The sequence below is a fragment of the Hyla sarda genome, chromosome 3 (assembly GCF_029499605.1).
Source record: "Hyla sarda isolate aHylSar1 chromosome 3, aHylSar1.hap1, whole genome shotgun sequence".
Lineage (NCBI taxonomy): Eukaryota > Metazoa > Chordata > Amphibia > Anura > Hylidae > Hyla > Hyla sarda.
Genome location: NC_079191.1, coordinates 159,515,414 through 159,534,130, shown reverse-complemented (window position 1 = coordinate 159,534,130; position 18,717 = coordinate 159,515,414).

The window sequence follows — 18,717 nt, the reverse complement described above, 5'->3', positions numbered from 1 at the left end:
GGGACTACTACTCCCATCATGTAACAGTGTGTTCCATGCTGGGAGTAGTAGTACTACCTATAAAATATAAAAAATTAAGTAAAAAAAAAGTGAAAAACACACTACATTTTTATTATTGTCGGCTAAATTTTTAGTGCCCTGCCCGCACACATAAATTGATCCCTGTTAAAATTTTGTTATAAAAAAATCTAAATGTCATTAAATAATTTTTTTTACATCACTACTGCATCCTTTTATTTATTAATAAAAAATTTTTGGTTCCCAACAAAATTTGAAAAAAAGGGGCCAAAAATGCAATTTACACTCAAATGCAAAAACGCCAGAAAAAACATCAGACGCAAGAAATTGCACTGGCGTTTTTTCAGGAGTTTTTTTTTCACACAAAATAACGGAGGAAAAAAAAAAACAAGTGGAAAGTTAGCCTTGGCATTACTTAACCTCTTAAGGACATAGGGCGTACCTGTGCGCTCTATGCCTTGTCCCAGTGTTTAAAACGGGGTCACACCGTGACCCCGCATCACACCGGGTCGGTCCCGGCTGCTATTCATAGCCGGGACCCTGGGCTAACAGCGCGCGGCACTGATCGTTGTGCCGCGCGCTATTAACCCTTAGGACACGGCGATCAAAGTTGACCGCCGCGTCTGAAAGTGAAAGTAAACGCTTCGCGGCAGCTCAGTCGGGCTGATCGGGACATCGCGATACAATCACGATGTTCCGATCAGCTAGGACGCAAGCGGAGGTCCCCTTACTTGTCTCCGCCGGGTCCGAACGGGGTTTGATTGCTCCAAGCCTGAGCTACAGGCTTGAGCAATCGAGCCCCTATCTTGCTATGGGAGCTATAGCACTGCAAAAAAAAAGTGGAAAAAAAAGTTAACAAAGGTCATTTAACCCCTTCCCTAATAAAAGTTTGAATCACCCCCCTTTTCCCATAAAAAAAAAAAAACCTGTGTAAATAAAAATAAACATATGTCATATCGCCGCGTGCGTAAATGTCTGAACTATAAAAATATATCATTAATTAAATCGCAAGGTCAATGGCGTACGCGCAAAAAAATTCCAAAGGCCAAAATAGTGTCTTTTTGGTCACCTTTTATATAATGAAAAAATGAATAAAAAGCGATCAAAAAGTCCGATCAATACAAAAATGGTATTGATAAAAATTTCAGAACACGGCGCAACAAATGAGTCCTCATACCGACCCGTACGCGGAAAAATAAAAAAGTTAAAGGGGTTAGAAGATGAGAATTTTTAACATATAAATTTTCCTGCATGTAGTTATGATTTTTTTACAAAGTACAGCAATATCCAATCTATATAAGTAGGGTATCATTTTAACCGTATGGACCTACAGAATAATGATAAGGTGTTATTTTTACCGAAAAATGCACTGCCTAGAAACGGAAGCCCCCAAAAGTTACAAAATGAAATTTTTTCTTCAATTTTGTCACACAATGAATTTTTTTCCGTTTTGCCGTGGATTTTTGGGTAAAATTACTAATGTCACTGCAAAGTAGAATTGATGGCGCAATAAATAAGCCATCATATGGAATTTTATGTGCAAAATTTAAAGCGTTATGATTTTTAGAAAGTGATGAGGAAAAAATGAAAATGCAAAAACGGAAAAACCCTGTGTCCTTAAGGGATTAAAGAGGACATGTGGCCAACCCCTCAAAATTAAATGTTATTGTCATTAAATTGACTAGGATACCCTGATCACACACTGTATTTCAATTTCTTGATCTGCCCTCCTGTTCCAGAGATATAAGGGTTTTTAGGAAATCCATCAATGCGCGTGAACTTAATTTTAAAAATTGAAATGAATATCAGGTAATGGGTGGGATTGTACAGTTAGGAATGTTGTACATTAAGGAGTGTATGCCTAATGCACACCCCGGACTGAATAATATTGTGATTCCCTAAATTATCAAAATATGAACCCCCATATCTTGGGAATGGGAGAGTCTGGAAAAAGGTGTGTGATCAGGGCCGACTAAGTTTTTTTTAGGATTTTTTGGGGTTGGCCACAGGTTCTCTTTAAATACATGTTGGCACATCTTGTAAGTGACAAAGCAATACTTTGGAAGATGCACAATATCATGGATCATTCACCTTGGTAATAATAAACATTAGGTAAAAGGTAGTTTTACACACAGTATTGTTCGGAAAAACATCACAGCAGTTTTTCATGTAATTTTTTGAGCCAAAGCCAGAAAAGTATTCAGCACCAAAGAGAAGTCCTTTCATTACAGTCCCCATTTCTCTTGAATCAATTCATTTTTGTCTGGCTTTGGTTCAAAAACTGCATAAAGACAAACTGCAGCATTTTTCTGAAAATACTTTGTGTTTAACCACCCTAATTCCAACTGGGCACACAGTTCCAATTTCTTGCTTCGGATAAACATAATTCTACAAATAACCCTAAGTAATATACCATTATTTGTAAGAATGGAAGAATCTATCATGTGTCTGGGTTGTGCTTTTCATCTCCAAAGTAAATATAGCAAAAGACCCATACTCAACAAGCGAGAGGCATTAGAAAGGAAGGAAATAGATGTAAAAACAAGCGCGGCTTCTTGCTTCTCGGTCATGTTTTCAGTAATGCTATAGGCACAGTGTTAATTATAATGTCCTTCTATTTGGAACTGTTGGCTAAGGGCAGCATTTACCTTTGATCAGCCTTGGCTGATTTCTGTCTGCATCCAGCTCTCCCTTTGTTTAATGCTATAAATAAACTTCTCATTTCCTTACTTGCTGTGGCTTTTTAAATGGATTGTGGAAAAAAAAAAAAAAAACCTTCGGCCTAGCCTGTCTGATCTTGAGAGATGGAGAAGTCATGATGCCCTGTAATGTAACAAAGAGAATATGGTATCAACCAATGAAGCAGATACATTGTTACTTAATACAGCACATAAAGTAATATTTCATTCCTTTGTCTTTTGCAAGAAGAGGATGTTGGCGGTTATAACAGCCATGACACCTATCTTTATTCATAGATTGTAGGTGTGATATCATTGTCTAATGAAATGCCTCCTGTCTGTACAAATAAATGAATGGTAATTTTGAATACTAGGGATTTTAATAGAGCCCTGCATCTGGGGTCTGGAATAAATAAAGTTGTAATATCTGAAAAAACTGCAAATATTATTCACATATACTGTGAAATGCATGCGGTATATGTATAGAACGGTTCATGGAGGCTCTTAGTCAGTGAACTATCCCAGCTATATTTATTACTAACTTTTGTAAACTTGTGACCATTTTTTAACCCTTTAAAGGGGTACTCCGGTGGGGAAAAAAAAATCTTAATCAACTGGTGCTAGAAAGTAAAGCAGGTTTGTAAATTACTTTTATTAAAAAATCTTAATCCTTCCAGCACTTATCAGATGCTGAATACTACAGAGGAAATTATTTTCTTTTTTGAACACAGAGCTCTCTGCTGAATCATGAGCTCAGTACTTTCTGCTGACATCTCTGTCCATTTTAGGAACTGTCAGGAGCAGCATATGTTTGCTATGGGGATTTTCTCCTACTCTGGACCGTTCTTAAAATGGACAGAGATGTCAGCAGAGAGCTCTCTGGTCCAAAAAGAAAATAATTTCCTCTGTAGTATTCAGCAGCTAATAAGTACTGGAAGGATTAAGATTTTTTTAATAGAAGTAATTTACAAATCTGTTTAACTTTCTGGCAAAAGTTGATTTAAAAAAAAAAAAAGTTTTCCACCAAAGTACCCCTTTAACGACACAACCCATTTGGGCCTTGAGAACACAGCCACAGTGTTTTCATTTTTCGACCTTACCTTTTAAGAGGCATAACTCTTTTATTTTTCCATCCACAAAGCCATATGAGGACCAAATATAGTTTGTATGACACCTTTTTTATTTTACCCAAAAAATGTACAGTACAACCACTTAGTTTGCCTCTACTCTACTTTCTCAGATTTTAATTGATTTAAAATGTTTTGTGTCCTTTATGTGCAATAAAATTGTTTATCTTTCTCCTACTATTTTGGATGTTGTGCAATAATTTATGACTGCTAGATTTTCTTTTTCTTTTTGGTACGTGTTTTAAATTTTGGCAGTTGGTTGCACCTCCTTTATTACCTGAGCTGTGCCCATTCAGCAATTTATTCTATAATCATTATTGGAGCAACATTGGAGCAGGTAAGTGGAGCTCCAGCTGCCATCTTGACTCCTCAGACCTCCACAATCTCACCATTGGATGGTCTGATGAGTCTCACAAGGATCACAACTGCTTTTGAAGCTGTAATCAGCATTGATCACAGCATCTAAAGGATTAGATTGCTGCTCAGCCAATCACTGGCCGAGGTGGGACACCGCCAGCAATTCTGTGAGTGGGAACATAACATATTGACCTCAGGGAACCAAGAAGAGAAGTGAACCGGAAATCCCAGTGGGACAATGGAGAAATTTAAGGAGCAGTGGAAGGTAAGTAGATGTTTATTTTTTATAACTGATGCAATGATAATTTTGCTATAAAAAAAAAATCATACGCCGGAGTACTCCTTTAATGTTGCTGTCCCCTTAAAATAACACACAGCAATTAATGTCTAAACCTTGAGGACAAAAGTGAGTACACGCCTAAGTGGAAATGTCAAAATTTTTGCCATTTTCCCTTCCCGATATCATATGACTTCCTGCAGGGTCCCGAAATTGGGCACAATACTCAATATGTGTTCTGAATTGTGAATTATACAGAGACAAAACTATGTTCTTGTCACAAGACCCTCTCTTGATACATCCCATTACTTTGTTAGCCTTGGCAGCCGCAGCCTGGCACTGACCACTAAAGTTAAGCTTACTGTCCACCATTACCACCAAGTCCTTTCCAGTAGAAGGTGTTTACCCAGTGTTTAATTATTTAGCAGATAATTGTACATTTGGTTCTTACAGCAAAAGTGTATAACCTTACATTTATCCATATTAACTTTCATTTGCCATGTCTATGTCCAAGCCTTTAGCTTCCCCAAGTCCCTCTGTAATATTAAATTACCCTCCTCTGTGGTAATCACCCTACCCAGTTTAGTGTCATCTGCAAATATTGATATTCTACTCTGTAATCCTACCGATTGAAAAGAAGTGGACCCAGTACAGAGCCCCGTGCAATAATTTAATGCCTTTAATCTACCATCATACTTGCTATATAGTTCTTCCAAAGTACCAAATCGTTTAGAATGTCATCATTGTCTCATTTATTCTATAAATTATATTGTCATCTCACAATTTGTTTGATGCAAAGTGGGACTACTATGAATTTGATATTGTCCTGTATGTATCAGACATATTTTTCAAATCATGGTAAAAACAAATATATTAGATATTGTTACGATCAATTATGTAGTGACTGTAACAATAGGACAAATTAAAGTGTCAACATCAATGGAAGCAGTTTGCTACCTTTACTAAATAAAGACTATAAAAAATGATTCTCTTGTGAAAGTCATACCAACAAAAAAACATTTGATTTCAAGGGTTGTTTTCTTAAAACCCAATGAATTGAATGTCACAGAGGTTCAGAAACAACAATCTCTCTATCCAAAGACTATTAACATGTTTATAGTAGAATAAAAGAAAATAAGTCTTTTGTGCTAGAGGTATTGCATTCCGGAAACACCACAAAATCATAAATATGTATGAGTGTCATTTGAATGCAATTTGATCTGCCTTATAAATAAAACCAGAATGTTTTCTATGCTGAATGCAAACAACAAAGCGTGTATATTTATGTATGAAGCAAATCAGAGCTGTTCTAGCTCATCTAAAAAAAAAAAAAAAAAAAGAAACATATCATAGGGCTAAGTAAGCATCACAACTTTACCTCTGGTTGACAGTAATGACATTGCACAATAATAGCAGCAATGAAGTAAACGCCTTACATTATGTTCCCATTGTATGTATAAGCAGTAATGCACATTTTGTACCCATAAGGTAGACTCAAACACTGATCTTGGAGACCATGGGTGAAGGTATTTATTAGAGATGAGCGAATTTTAGAAAAATTTGATTTGGCCGATTTTTCCGAAAAAATTTGGTTCGGGTCAAATTTATTTGAGGCGAATCGCTATTAAAAACAGCTATTTCTGGCTTAGAGAGAGTCTCAATAGGGGTGTAGAACAATTTGATTTGTCCCAACACGCATGTGGAATGCGCTGTGTTAGTGAAATAATACTGTTATTCAGTATGACATGCAGATTATTGGCATCACTATTAGACTCACTGCCGCAGAGCTTCTGGATGTGGCAGATTTTTCCTGTAAGTTTCATTTATTTAATTTTAATGTTTTTTTTCATTTTTTGATTATCCATTCTGGTGAGCATCGAGTTGGCGGTCCGCTGTGAGGTGCACCCCCTTACTCTGAGTATCCACTAGAAAAGGGAGGGACTGCAGTACCAGCAACTTGGACAGGAGCACATTCAGTTTCTGTGCCATTGGATAAGTGGGCGCATAAAGCTAGAAGTGGCTGCAGTGAAAAAGCTTGTACTTGTATCTTAAAATCAGGCTGGCGGGCCCCGGCCTCTCGGCGCCCCCCTGACTGTGAATGTTTAATTTAATCAGTTGCTATGGTTCATTGTTATCGCTCCAAGCTGTTTCATTGGATTCTTGTGATAATTCCACAGGTAATATGACGTCGACGACCATAGGGCCTCAGTCTTGAAAAAATGACATCCATTTCAACCTCATGAACTATGTTACTATGTTACTAAAGACTATTAGGAATGGACTGCTGGGTATTATACCGTCTACAGACTAGTATAACTAGCAGACCATTTGTTGTGGATCAAAGACACAGAGTTGCGCTGAAAATGTATTCCCCCATCTTCTCCTAAGGTTTCTCAAGCTGAGCCAGCTTGTTCAAATGTGTGAGGCAACACACAGCTCTCTGCCCCTCTCTGTAATATACTGCTGTAGAAAGTATCTGGGAGGTTAATGGCTGCAGAAAAAAAAAATTCTATGAAAAATGCACTGCTCTCTGTCCACCAGAACGCGGATGTGACTTGGAGTGGAAACGCTGCTGTAAAAAGCTTGTTTGTGAAACACGCAGTACTGTCCTATCTCTCTGCAGTGAAAGGATGAAGTGAAGAGCCGGAATATGGCTGCCAATTATATAGGGCTGTGACATCACAGGGGTGACTGGCTGCTTATAGGCTGCATCCTGCATGTGATTCAGGGTCATCCCTCCTACCCTTGTTCCCGCCTTCCCAGAGTTCCTTGCCCCATGTCCTCACACGTGGATCCGTCATTTTAGATGCCCTGGAGTCTGGACAGCACTAAATGGAGTTTAATGAAGCGATTCACGCAATATAATCACAGCAATAATCGCATTCGTTGCAAATCAAATTTTTCATGAAATTGGTAACGAATTTGGATTTGTCAGATTCGATTCACTCATCTCTAGTATTTATATCTTATCCATGAAAACTAAACTATAATTGGATTAGAAAATGCATTTTCATATACTTAATGAAGAAATTCTGAGTTGATAAAAGGGGATTTTTTTGTTCAGGATATTTATCTCTTTGCTAGAGTGAAGAAGTGGGGGTATTTATCATTAATTAATCGTTAGAGCATTTTTGTTGTCTAGATTAGATGTAAATTTTTGCAAAGTGGCTATTTTGCTTAAATATTTTGTGCTTTTTCACATGGATGTAGCTGTAAATCCTTTTAGTAGAAAGTAATGTTGTAGAATGATTCTCCTGTTTGGCTTTGCAGTGGTCAATTATTTATCGAATGTGCCTTCTCACATTTTTCAGTGCTGAGACCCCCCCCCCCCCCCCAATCTTTAGATACAGCCAGGCTCCCTAGCTTGGGGGTCAGGAAGTTAAGTGATATCTACAAATCAGTGATGGTCTCAGCACTAAGACTCTGATCGATCAAAACTTTTCACATTTCTGCATGACATGTCATTTTACTGAATGACAGTAATGCGTTAATTTCCCTAGTGGTGATGCGGCATGGAAAATGAACACTGCCAGTTTTCCCTAAAAATACAACTGATCGTTGGTGGTGGTCCCAGGAAAGGGATACTTTGTTGACCCTTCTAAGGGTATCTTCACAGAGTAGGAAAATGTGTGGAATGTCCACCTGGAAAACACAGGTGGACAGTCTGCAAATTTGAAAGTTCTGGCAGGCACTCGGGAATGTGCTGTCTCATAGATAGCAATGCATTTCTGAGCAAAAACTGATGTAAGAATAGATATGTCTATTCTTTCTGCAGAAGCCGGAATCTGGATTTCCCAGCAGAAACATCTACTGTGGAAATTCCACCATGTACACAGTAAGCCAGAATCCCATTGAAATTAATGGGACTCTGCTGCAGCGTAATGTCTGTGCAAAATATTTTGGTGGACATTCCACTGTGTAAACATAACCTAACAGGTAGAGATTGTCCAAGTGAAAAGTGAATTGTACCAGATTTCTAGACTAAGCATGTGCAATGAAGTCTAGTATCTAAGGAGGTATAAAGCATGAACTACTGCTAGAATGGAGAAGAAAATGGAGGAGTTCTAGAAGACAGAGAAGATAATTTAATTTATTTAGTAAAAGCTAAAATGTAGTCAAAGTTTGGACTGAAATTATATTATATTAGGCGCCCCTCCCACACATACACACACACACCATAACCACATAGAATATATCCCAATGGTAATCATTACATTGCTCCTAAATATATTATATATTTTTGATGAATTTATGTTGCCTTAATAAAAAATATGTGACCGATGAAACCTGACCGGCTTTTATTGTTGTTATAGAAACCAATCTTCTTAAGTCTTTAGGACATTTCGCTAAAAGCCAGGAAAGTTAGTCACAAACTTATTTAGAAGACTTTCCATTAGCTTGAGGTATGTGAAAATGCCTTAACTAGAAAATCCACTACATGTAAGCAAATAAGAATGGGATTTATACCATATAAAAGCGGGAAATAGACAACAATTCACACAGTATTTGTAACGGGTCACGGCCTGTGTGGATGATGACGTGAGCCTTGCCAGGGAGCGGAGTCTAAGGTACCGCTGGTTTTCACCAGAGCCCACTGCAATGTGGGCTGTGGCAGGCAGTACCCAGGTCTCTACCCCTGGCACGACTTGTCCACACAGGTTGCTGAGATGTGGCATGGCACAGAAGGAAACAGGCAAGACGAGATCAAGATAGCATTAGGTCAGGGCAGGTGGCACAGGTGCAGGGTCAGGTAACGGAACAAGGATCAGGAACACGGATATCAGGAACACAGTATGCTTTCACTAGGGCACAAGGTAACAAAGACCCGGCAGGGAACAAAGGGAGGAGCTGATACTTAAAGACAGGGTGCAGGTGTGAACACTTAATTAAATTAGTACTGGCCCTTTAAATGTAAGAGCTCCGGCGCGCGTGAGCCCTAGAAGGCGAGGGTACGCGCGCTGGGGCTCCAAGGACAGGAAGACCAGGGAGGTGAGTGACGGGCTGGGATTCGCATGCAAATCCGGGCCCTGCCAGCAGCCGGGACAAGACAAGAGAGCACTCACAGCCAACGTGTCTGGCGGGAGCGCAGATGTTACAGTACTCCCCCTCCTCTTTGGAACTTAGAAAGTTCCCCACTACATGAGACCAAGGGGTTTCTGGAATGGGCAAAGGCTGTAAGGGACTTGCAGATTTCTGTCGTGCAGTCTTCCGTCTTCTAAGGTGACCAATTGGCAAAGAAGAATGTCCCCAATTCAAGACTTTACGTCCAAGTTTAACAGGCATAGAAGATATCACAGGAGGAACATTATGCCTTGGCGTGGAGCCCAATCCTGCGACATCTGAGGATCTAGAAAGAGCGTTGGCTCTGAAGCTTTTGTTAGCAGGCCTAAGAGGAGGCACAAGACAGTGACCTTGGTAATATTGTCCCCAGCATGTGATTTCACCAGATTTCCAGTCAAGTTGTGGAGAATGACGTTGAACCCAAGGAAGACCACAAAGAAGCTCCAAAGTACAATGTGGTAGCACATAAAATAAAAAATTTTCCTTATGCAAATCCCCTACTTGCATGACAAGGGGTTCAGTGCAGAATTGCACTTTACAGTTCAGATTTTGTCCATTAACAGAAGAAATGTAGAAGGGCTTGATAAGACGCTTCACTGGAAGACTGTTTATGGAACTGGAAGGCACCAATGAAGTTGTCAGCGGAATCGGAGTCCAAAAATGCAGAAGCAATGAAAGAAGTCTTGGCAGAGGAAAAAACTTGAACCGGGGTGGTCAAGTGAGGAGAGGTAAGATTCACATCTAGGGATGCCACTAATACTTGTCCAAGATGTCCAAGCATTCTTCTAGACACGGAGGACATATAGATTAGAGCAGTCTTTGAGATATTGCTCCAGACTGGCACAATATAGGCACAAATTCTCATTGCGTTGATGGATCTTTCCTGCTGCGTTAAGCAAAAACGGTCCACTTGCATAGCTTCCTTGGCAGGAGGCAAAGTAGACAGTAAAGGTGGATGTTGGAACACGGGTGCCAGACGAGATAATCGCCATGTTCAGGCAGGTTCTTTTTGCCAAAGGAAGTTCTTCCTGCTTCACGGCAAAACGCACATCAATTCGAGTGGCTAAATAGATAAGTTCACTCAGGTTAGTCGGAGAATCTCATGCAGTGAGAGCATCCTTGATTCTAGGGGAAAGTCCTTTTTTAAAGGTAGCACACAAGGCCTCATCGTTCCAAGCAAGTTCAGAGGCAAGTGTGCGGAACTGAACCGCGTAGTTGCCAATGGAGGAGTTCCCTTGGCAGAGGTTCAGAAGAGCCGTCTCGGCAGAGGAGGCTCGCGCGGGTTCTTCAAATGCATTGCAGAATTCTGCAAGGAAGGCCGACAGGTTCAAGAAGACCGGATCTCTACGATCCCAGAGAGGAGTAGCCCAGGCTAAAGCTTTTCCAGACAGTAGACTGACCACAAATGCAACTTTAGCACGCTCTGTCGGGAACAGATCTCCCATGAGTTCTAGATGGATAGAACAGTGTCACAAAGCCTCTACACAGCTTGGGATCTCCGTCATAATTAGAAGGCAAGTACAAACTAAGCTTGGTCCCAGGAGAAGCTGCAGACACAGGAGGAGGCTCAGGAACGGGTGGCTGCTAGACTTGTGCACTAGAAAAATTTTCGTTTAGTTTCATTTTTTCGTTTTGGAAAAAAATTTCGGTTTGGTAATATTTTCGGTTTTGATTTTTCGGATACATTCAGTATTCGGGTGCTTGGTCTGATTTTTTGGATACATTCGGTATTCGGTACATTCTGAAAATCTTTTTATTCTTTTTGGGACTTTAGCAATCCTAAAAAATTATGGAGATACCTTTTTTATTAAAATTTCGTAGGGTACCATAAAAAAATAATAATAAAAAAGATACAGTAGTGATGGAAAAAATTGTATCTAACGAAATGTATCTTTTTATTATGAAATGTTTATAAATTTTTAAACAGGGATCAATTTATGTGAGCGGGTAAAGCACTAAAAATGTAGCCGACAATAATAAAAATGTAGTGTGTGCGTGTTTTTCACTTTTTTTTTATTACATTTTTTAGGTAGTACTACTACTCCCAGCATGGAACACACTGTTCCATGATGGGAGTAGTAGTTACCTGTACTAATTGACAGATCTCCGGAGTCCCTTGCAATCCTCTTGTATAATGTATAGATGCGGCGGCCGCTCTTCTATGGTCCCCTGCACTCACGTATATATACACATATTCATATTTTCCGCAGAGCTGTGATTGGCCAGATGGTTCCAGCCAATCACAGCTCTCTGTGAGAAATAGGAATATGTGCATATATACGGCCATGCAGAGGACCATACTAGAGCGTCCGCGGCATCCATACATTATACAGGAGCATCACAGCGGCTGTCAGGAGTGATACCCACAGTGATCTTTCCTTTACTACAAGTACTACTACTCCCAACATGGAGTACACTCTGCTCCGTGCTGGGAGCTGTAGTACCTGCATTAATAGACAGATTGCAGCGGGTGTCAGAAGTTACACTCGCTGCAATATGTCTATTAATGCAGGTACTACAGCTCCCAGCATGGAGCAGAGTGTGCTCCATGTTGGGAGTATTAGTACCTGCAGTAAGGGACAGATCCCAGCGGACGTCACTCTTCCTGACACCCGCTGCGATCGTCCTTATGTGAATGTCGGGATCAGCTGTTCTCAGGGCTACAGAGCCAGGAGAACAGCTGACGCTGAGCCGTAGGTATACATCGTATATCTACTGCCCAGCAAGAACTTACAGTGAGCCTGCAATGTGTATACAGTATACATCGTATATCTACTGCCCGGCAAGAACTTACAGTGAGCCTGCAATGTGTATACAGTATACACATTGCTGGCTCACTTAACCCCTTGCTGAGCTGGGCGCTATGCGCAAGCCCAGCAAGGAAAATGTTAACTAAGGCTGGGTCCACACTACGTTTTGTCCCATACGGGAGCGCATACGGCAGGAGGGAGCTAAAAGCTCGCGCTCCCGTATGTAACCGTATGCGCTCCCGTATGTCATTCATTTCAATGAGCCGACCGGAGTGAAACGTTCGGTCCGGTCGGCTCATTTTTGCGCCGTATGCGCTTTTACAACCGGACCTAAAACTGTGGTCAACCACGGTTTTAGGTCCGGTTGTAAAAGCGCATACGGCGCAAAAATGAGCCGACCGGACCGAACGTTTCACTCCGGTCGGCTCATTGAAATGAATGACATACGGGAGCGCATACGGTAACATACGGGAGCGCGAGCTTTTAGCTCCCCCCTGCCGTATGCGCTCCCGTATGGGGGAAAACGTAGTGTGGACCCAGCCTTACACTGCTGGACAGTGTAGGTTAACCCTTTGGGAGGTATACACTATATACAGCTATCTATAGATAGCTGTATATAGTGTATACAGAAGACGAAATCCGCTTATTTCCCTCGAGTACCGGGCAGGTCCGTGTAGCTCCGCCCCCTAGTGATGATGTCATTAGGGGGCAGAGCTACAGAAGGGAAATAGGCTAGTTAATCTGAAGCTCTGTTCACATTGTCCGTTTTGTATAATGCGAACAGACCTTTCTGGCAGTGTCTACCCAGACAGGGAGACTCCAGCTGTTGCTATACTACAACTCCCAGCATGCCCAGACAGCCAAAGGCTGTGAACCTAGGTGTGAACCTAGCCTTACTGTAGGTACTACTGCTCCCAACATGGAGCACACTCTGCACACTCTGCTCCATGCTAGGAGCTGTATTACCTGCATTAATAGACATATCGCAGCTAGTGTAACTTCTGATACCCGCTGCGATCTGTCTATTAATGCAGGTACTACAGCTCCCAGCATGGAGCATAGTGTACTCCATGTTCGGAATAGTAGTACTTGTAGTAAAGGAAAGATCACTGCGGGTATCACTCCTGACACCCGCTGTGATGCTCCTGTATAATGTATGGATGCGTCGGCCGCTCTCCTATGGTCCCCTGCATGGCCGTATATATACACATATTCCTATTTCTCACAGAGAGCTGTGATTGGCTGGGACCATGTGGCCAATCACAGCTCTGCGGGAAATATGAATATGTGTATATATACGCGAGTGCAGGGGACTATAGAAGAGCGGCTGCCGCATCTATACATTATACAAGAGGATCGCAAGGGACCCCGGCGATCTGTCAATTAGTACAGGTAACTACTACTCCCATCATGGAACAGTGTGTTCCATGCTGGGAGTAGTAGTACTACCTAAAAAATGTCAAATAAAAAAAAGTGAAAAACACGCACACACTACATTTTTATTATTGTCAGCTACATTTTAGTACTTTACCCGCTCACATAAATTGATCCCTGTTTAAAAATTAATAAACATTTCATAATAAAAAAGATACATTTCGTTAGATACAATTTTTTCTATCACTACTGTATCTCTTTTATTACCCTTTTGTTATTAGAATGAATTCTTTACGTTCGTTTACGGATAACGAGTGCATTCGTTATTTACCGCAGGCATTCGGTAAATAACGAATGCATTCGGTATTTTGCTATTCGTATTATCGCGGCTATTCGGGAATGTTCAAAGTATGTTTTCGTGCATTCGGATCGGTCCGAATGCCCGAAAATGGTAAAATTCGGTAAATTAGACATTCGTGCCGAACCAAATTGCACATGTCTAGTGGCTGCTACTGTTGCTGTTGTTGCTGCTGAGCGGCAAGAAGCTGTTGCACCATGGCTGCGAGTTGATTCAGTTGTTGCGCCTGATGGGCTAACTGCTGCAACTGTTGAGCCACAATGGTGGAAAGATCCGTGACATCTGGCAAAGGCACCCCAGTGGGATCCATGGCCTGATCTTACTGTAACGGGTCACGGCAGGTGGTGGATCCTCCGGGCCTGTGTGGATGATGACGTGCCAGGGAGCAGAGTCTAAGGCGATGCTGGTTTTCACCAGAGCCTGCCGCAAAGCAGATGGTCTTGCTGCGGCAGGCGGCACCCAGGTAACTACCCCTGGTACGACTCGTCCACACAGGTTGCTGGGATGTGGCGTGGCAAGACGAGGTCAAGGTAGCAGTAGGTCATGGCAGAAATACAGGTGCAGGGTCAGGTAACGGAACAAGTATCAGGTACACAGATATCAGGAACACAGAAACACAGTATGCTTTCACTAGGGCACAAGGCAACAAAGATCCGGCAGGGAACAAAGGGAAGAGCTGATACTTAAAGACAGTATGCAGGTGTGAACACTTAATTAAATTAGTACTGTCCCTTTAAATGTAAGTGCTCTCCTTTGCATGCGCCCTAGAAGGCAAGGTCACATGCGTCGGAGCTGCAAGGACAGGAAGACCAGGGAGCTTAGTTACAGGCTGGGATTCACATGCGGGCGCATCCCGCAATGCGAATCCCAGCCCCGCCGGCAGGGGGGACAAGACAAGAGAAAGCTCACAGCCAGCGTGTCTTAGATAAAGGAGAAATTGACAAGCAAAGGAATATGAGTGATTTTGACAAGGGTCAAATAGTGATTGCTAGTTGACTGGGTCAGAGCATCTCTGGGCCCACTGATCTTTTCAGGTGTTCCAGGTATTTAATATTTAGCATCTTCCAGAATTTGTCCAAGAAAAGACAACCTTTTGACCAGTGACAGGGCCATGGGCACTTACGGCTTATTAATGTGTGTGGCCAACAAAGCATAGCCTTCTGATCTTATCTCAAAGAAATGCTTCGGTAACACAAATAACGAAAAAGTTATTCCCAGCTATGCTAGAAATCTGTCAGAATACACAGTACATCACAGCCTGCTGCGTAAGGGCCCATGTTAACCCTTGTCTACCACCAAAAGCACGCTCAATGGATAATAAATAAGCATCAGATCTAGACCATGGAACAATAAAAAAGAAGGTAGCCTGCTCTACAATATATAGATGGATTGGTGCATGTGTGCTACTTATCAAGGGAAGAGGTTACGCTAAGACAAGCTGCAGGAGATGTCCTGCAGGGATCCCCTTCATAGCGGTGGTATAGCCAGTAGTTTCTTTCAGCAGGAAAAAAGAAGCCTGCCACACAACAAACATTTTTTGAGACACATAACAAGTGTTTCATGTGTTGACTTGGCTGGATCTCAATCTGATCAAGCATTTGTGGGTTGTCCAGGAAAAATCCAATCCATGGAGGCTCCACACCGCAACTTGATTGAAGTATCTACTGCTAATGTCTTTGTCCAATATACCCCAGGACACCTTCAGTATTTCACTGTATAACCATTTTGTATCTATTAGATCTCTAGTCCTAAATTATCTTACAGAGAAAAGCAGTTTCTTCTTGGACTATACAGCTAGAGCCTAGAGAGAAGAATTTTACCTAGATTTCTATTCTTACCACTATAAATTACATGGCCATCTAAGTGCAATGTAGTGTGAAATATTTTTATTAAGAATAATGCTCATAATACATTCTGGTTCTCTATCCAGTATGGTTTAAGTATAATCATAGTCTGGAAAGGTTCATTTCACATGGTTATAAAATATTGCAACCGCAGTGACCTTTATGCATTCAATCTTAAAGTCACTCATCTGAAGCCAGAACACCATTCCTTTATATATATCAATACTATTGATTGGGGGAAAAAGACCATTCACATAAAGAAAAAATACAGGACCACCAAGGTCCCTTGAATTACCTGCATACAGAAAGATGTAGTTACCTTGAGTTTGCAACTAAAACACTTTTCATATGGTCTGGAGAGTGACCATTAGATTTATTGGATCTGGATTTTTCAGTATAGCAGATCAATCACTATGAAAGGGGAGATCAATGACTTTAAAATTGATGGCTCATCCTTAGATAGGTCATCAATATTAGATTGGTGGGGTCTGACTCTCAGCAACCCCCACCAATCAGCTGTTTTAAGAGGCCGTAGCATGTCCCCTTTATTGTGTACCCAGTCAATTGTTGACTATAGCCATACATTCCCTTTGAAAGATCTACTTAAATCTCTGGCTAGGTACCCTGTTAGGATACTACCACCATTATGGATACAACTCCAAACTGCCCTGGATCCTGAGAGACAGTCCCGGAATTGTGTCACTGTCTGCCACATGTCCCAGTATTAAGCATTAGCCCCTTAACGACAATGCACGTAAATGTACGTCATGGTGACGTGGTACTTAGCGCACCATGACGTACTTTTACGTGCCACCATGATCGCGAGCACAGGAGAGGTGCTTGCGTCATGCCCGGCAGGCAGGTATCAGCAGCCAGGGACCCGCCGGTAATGGCGGACATCCGCTCGTATCCGCAAAGTACAATTGGTGACGCAAAAAAACAAGCCCACATATGGGTCTGTGGATGGAAATGTAAGAGTTATGATTTTTAGAAGGCGAGGAGGAAAAAACAAAAGTGCAAAAATAAAAATGGTCTGGTCCTTAAGGCCAAAATGGGCCTGGTCCTTTAAGGGGTTAAAGGGGTATTCCAGGAAAAAAAAAACTTTTTTCAACTGGCTCCAGAAAGTTAAAGAGATTTGTAAATTACTTCTATTAAAAAATCTTAATCCTTCCAGTACTTACCAGCTGCTGTATGATCCACAGAAAGTGCTTTTCTTTTTGAATTTGCTTTCTGTCTGACCACAGTGCTCTCTGCTGACACCTCTGTCAATTGTAGGAACTGTCCAGAGTAGGAGCAAATCCCCATAGAAAACCTATCCTGCTCTGGACAATTCCTAAAATGGACAGAGGTGCCAGCAGAGAGCACTGTGGTAAGACTGAGAAGAAATTAAAAAAGAAAAGAACTTCCTGTGGATCATAACAGCAGCTGGAAGGATTAAGATTTTTTAATAGAAGTAATTTACAAATCTGTTTAACTTTCTGGCACCAATTGATTAAAAAAAACTAAATGTTTTCCAGTGGAGTACCCCTTTAATCCCTCCAAAAAATTATCAGCTGCAGAACTTGAATTGTTCTTTTCTGTCTGGCAACAGTGCTTTCTGCTGACATCTCTGCTTGTCTCGGGAACTGCTCAGAGTAGAAGAGGTGTGGACAGTTCCCAAGACAGGTGTCATCAAAGAGCAGTTAGACAGAAAAGAACAACTCAACTTCAGCAGCTCATGAGTACTGAAAGCATTAAGATTTTTTAATATAAGTAATTTACAAATCTGTTTAACTTTCTGGAGACAGTTGATATATATATGAAAAAAAGTTTTTTCCTGGATAAACCCATATAAGCAATACTAGTGTTCCTTCTTTATGATACATACAATAATAGGTGCCTGCAGTTCCACAGTTTGTCCTGCATGGGGATTAAACTGTATATAATGCATATATATACATTAGGAAAATGCTGACCCACCACCTGCTGGGCTGTACTATATCTTTCTGTGGTCCCCACACACTGGCCAATGAGAGTCTGTGGCAAAGAAGACTCAGAGAAGACATCCCTTCTGACTTGCTGCTGCCCTCGTTTTATGTTTGGGAGTGAATCTTTCACGCAGAGCTGAAATTTTCCAGGAATTCATGACACAAGTAAGAAAGAAGAAATAGAAAGAAGTGCTATCACTAGTCCTACAACTGCACTGGGGAGATTTATCAAAACCTGTGCAGGGGAAAAATTAGCCAGTTGCCCAAAGCAACCATTCAGATTGCTTTTTAAAAAGGCTTCTGAAAAGAATATTAAGTAATCTTATTGGTTGCTATGGGCAACTGGTCAACTTTTTCTCTGCACAGGTTTTGATAAATCTCCCCACATTTGTTTAATCCCACCACAGCTGCATCTACATTTCATTACAGTAACTTGGTCATGTGATCACCAGTCTGACTATCCAAACCTTACAGTGCTTAATGTATCAGAGCAGGTTGTCAGTTCTGAGTCAGGTGACTTCCTGTGAACTACAGAATGACATCATCATCCTCCAGATCCCTCCTACTAGCTGGCCCATTCATGCCTACCCCCCCCCCCCTCTCCAAGTTCCATATGCCATCTCTATGGGATCAGGATATATAGTAGTTATACAACTCCTCTGAGACCAGGGCATGCTCAGGTGGATCAGCTGCGAAACAGGCCCGTCACCCACAGTCTCTGCGGAGCTCGCTTCTCCCATCTCCTTCCCCGCTGCTCATATTTCAATACCTTGCCATATGAAACAAAGTCCTCATCGTTTGCTTCATCCCAGGTGAGTGCTGTACTGCCTGTTTTTCCTTATATGCTCCAGTTCGCCAACTATTCCATGTAAGAGCACTTCTAAGTTGCAACCCTGAGTCACCAGT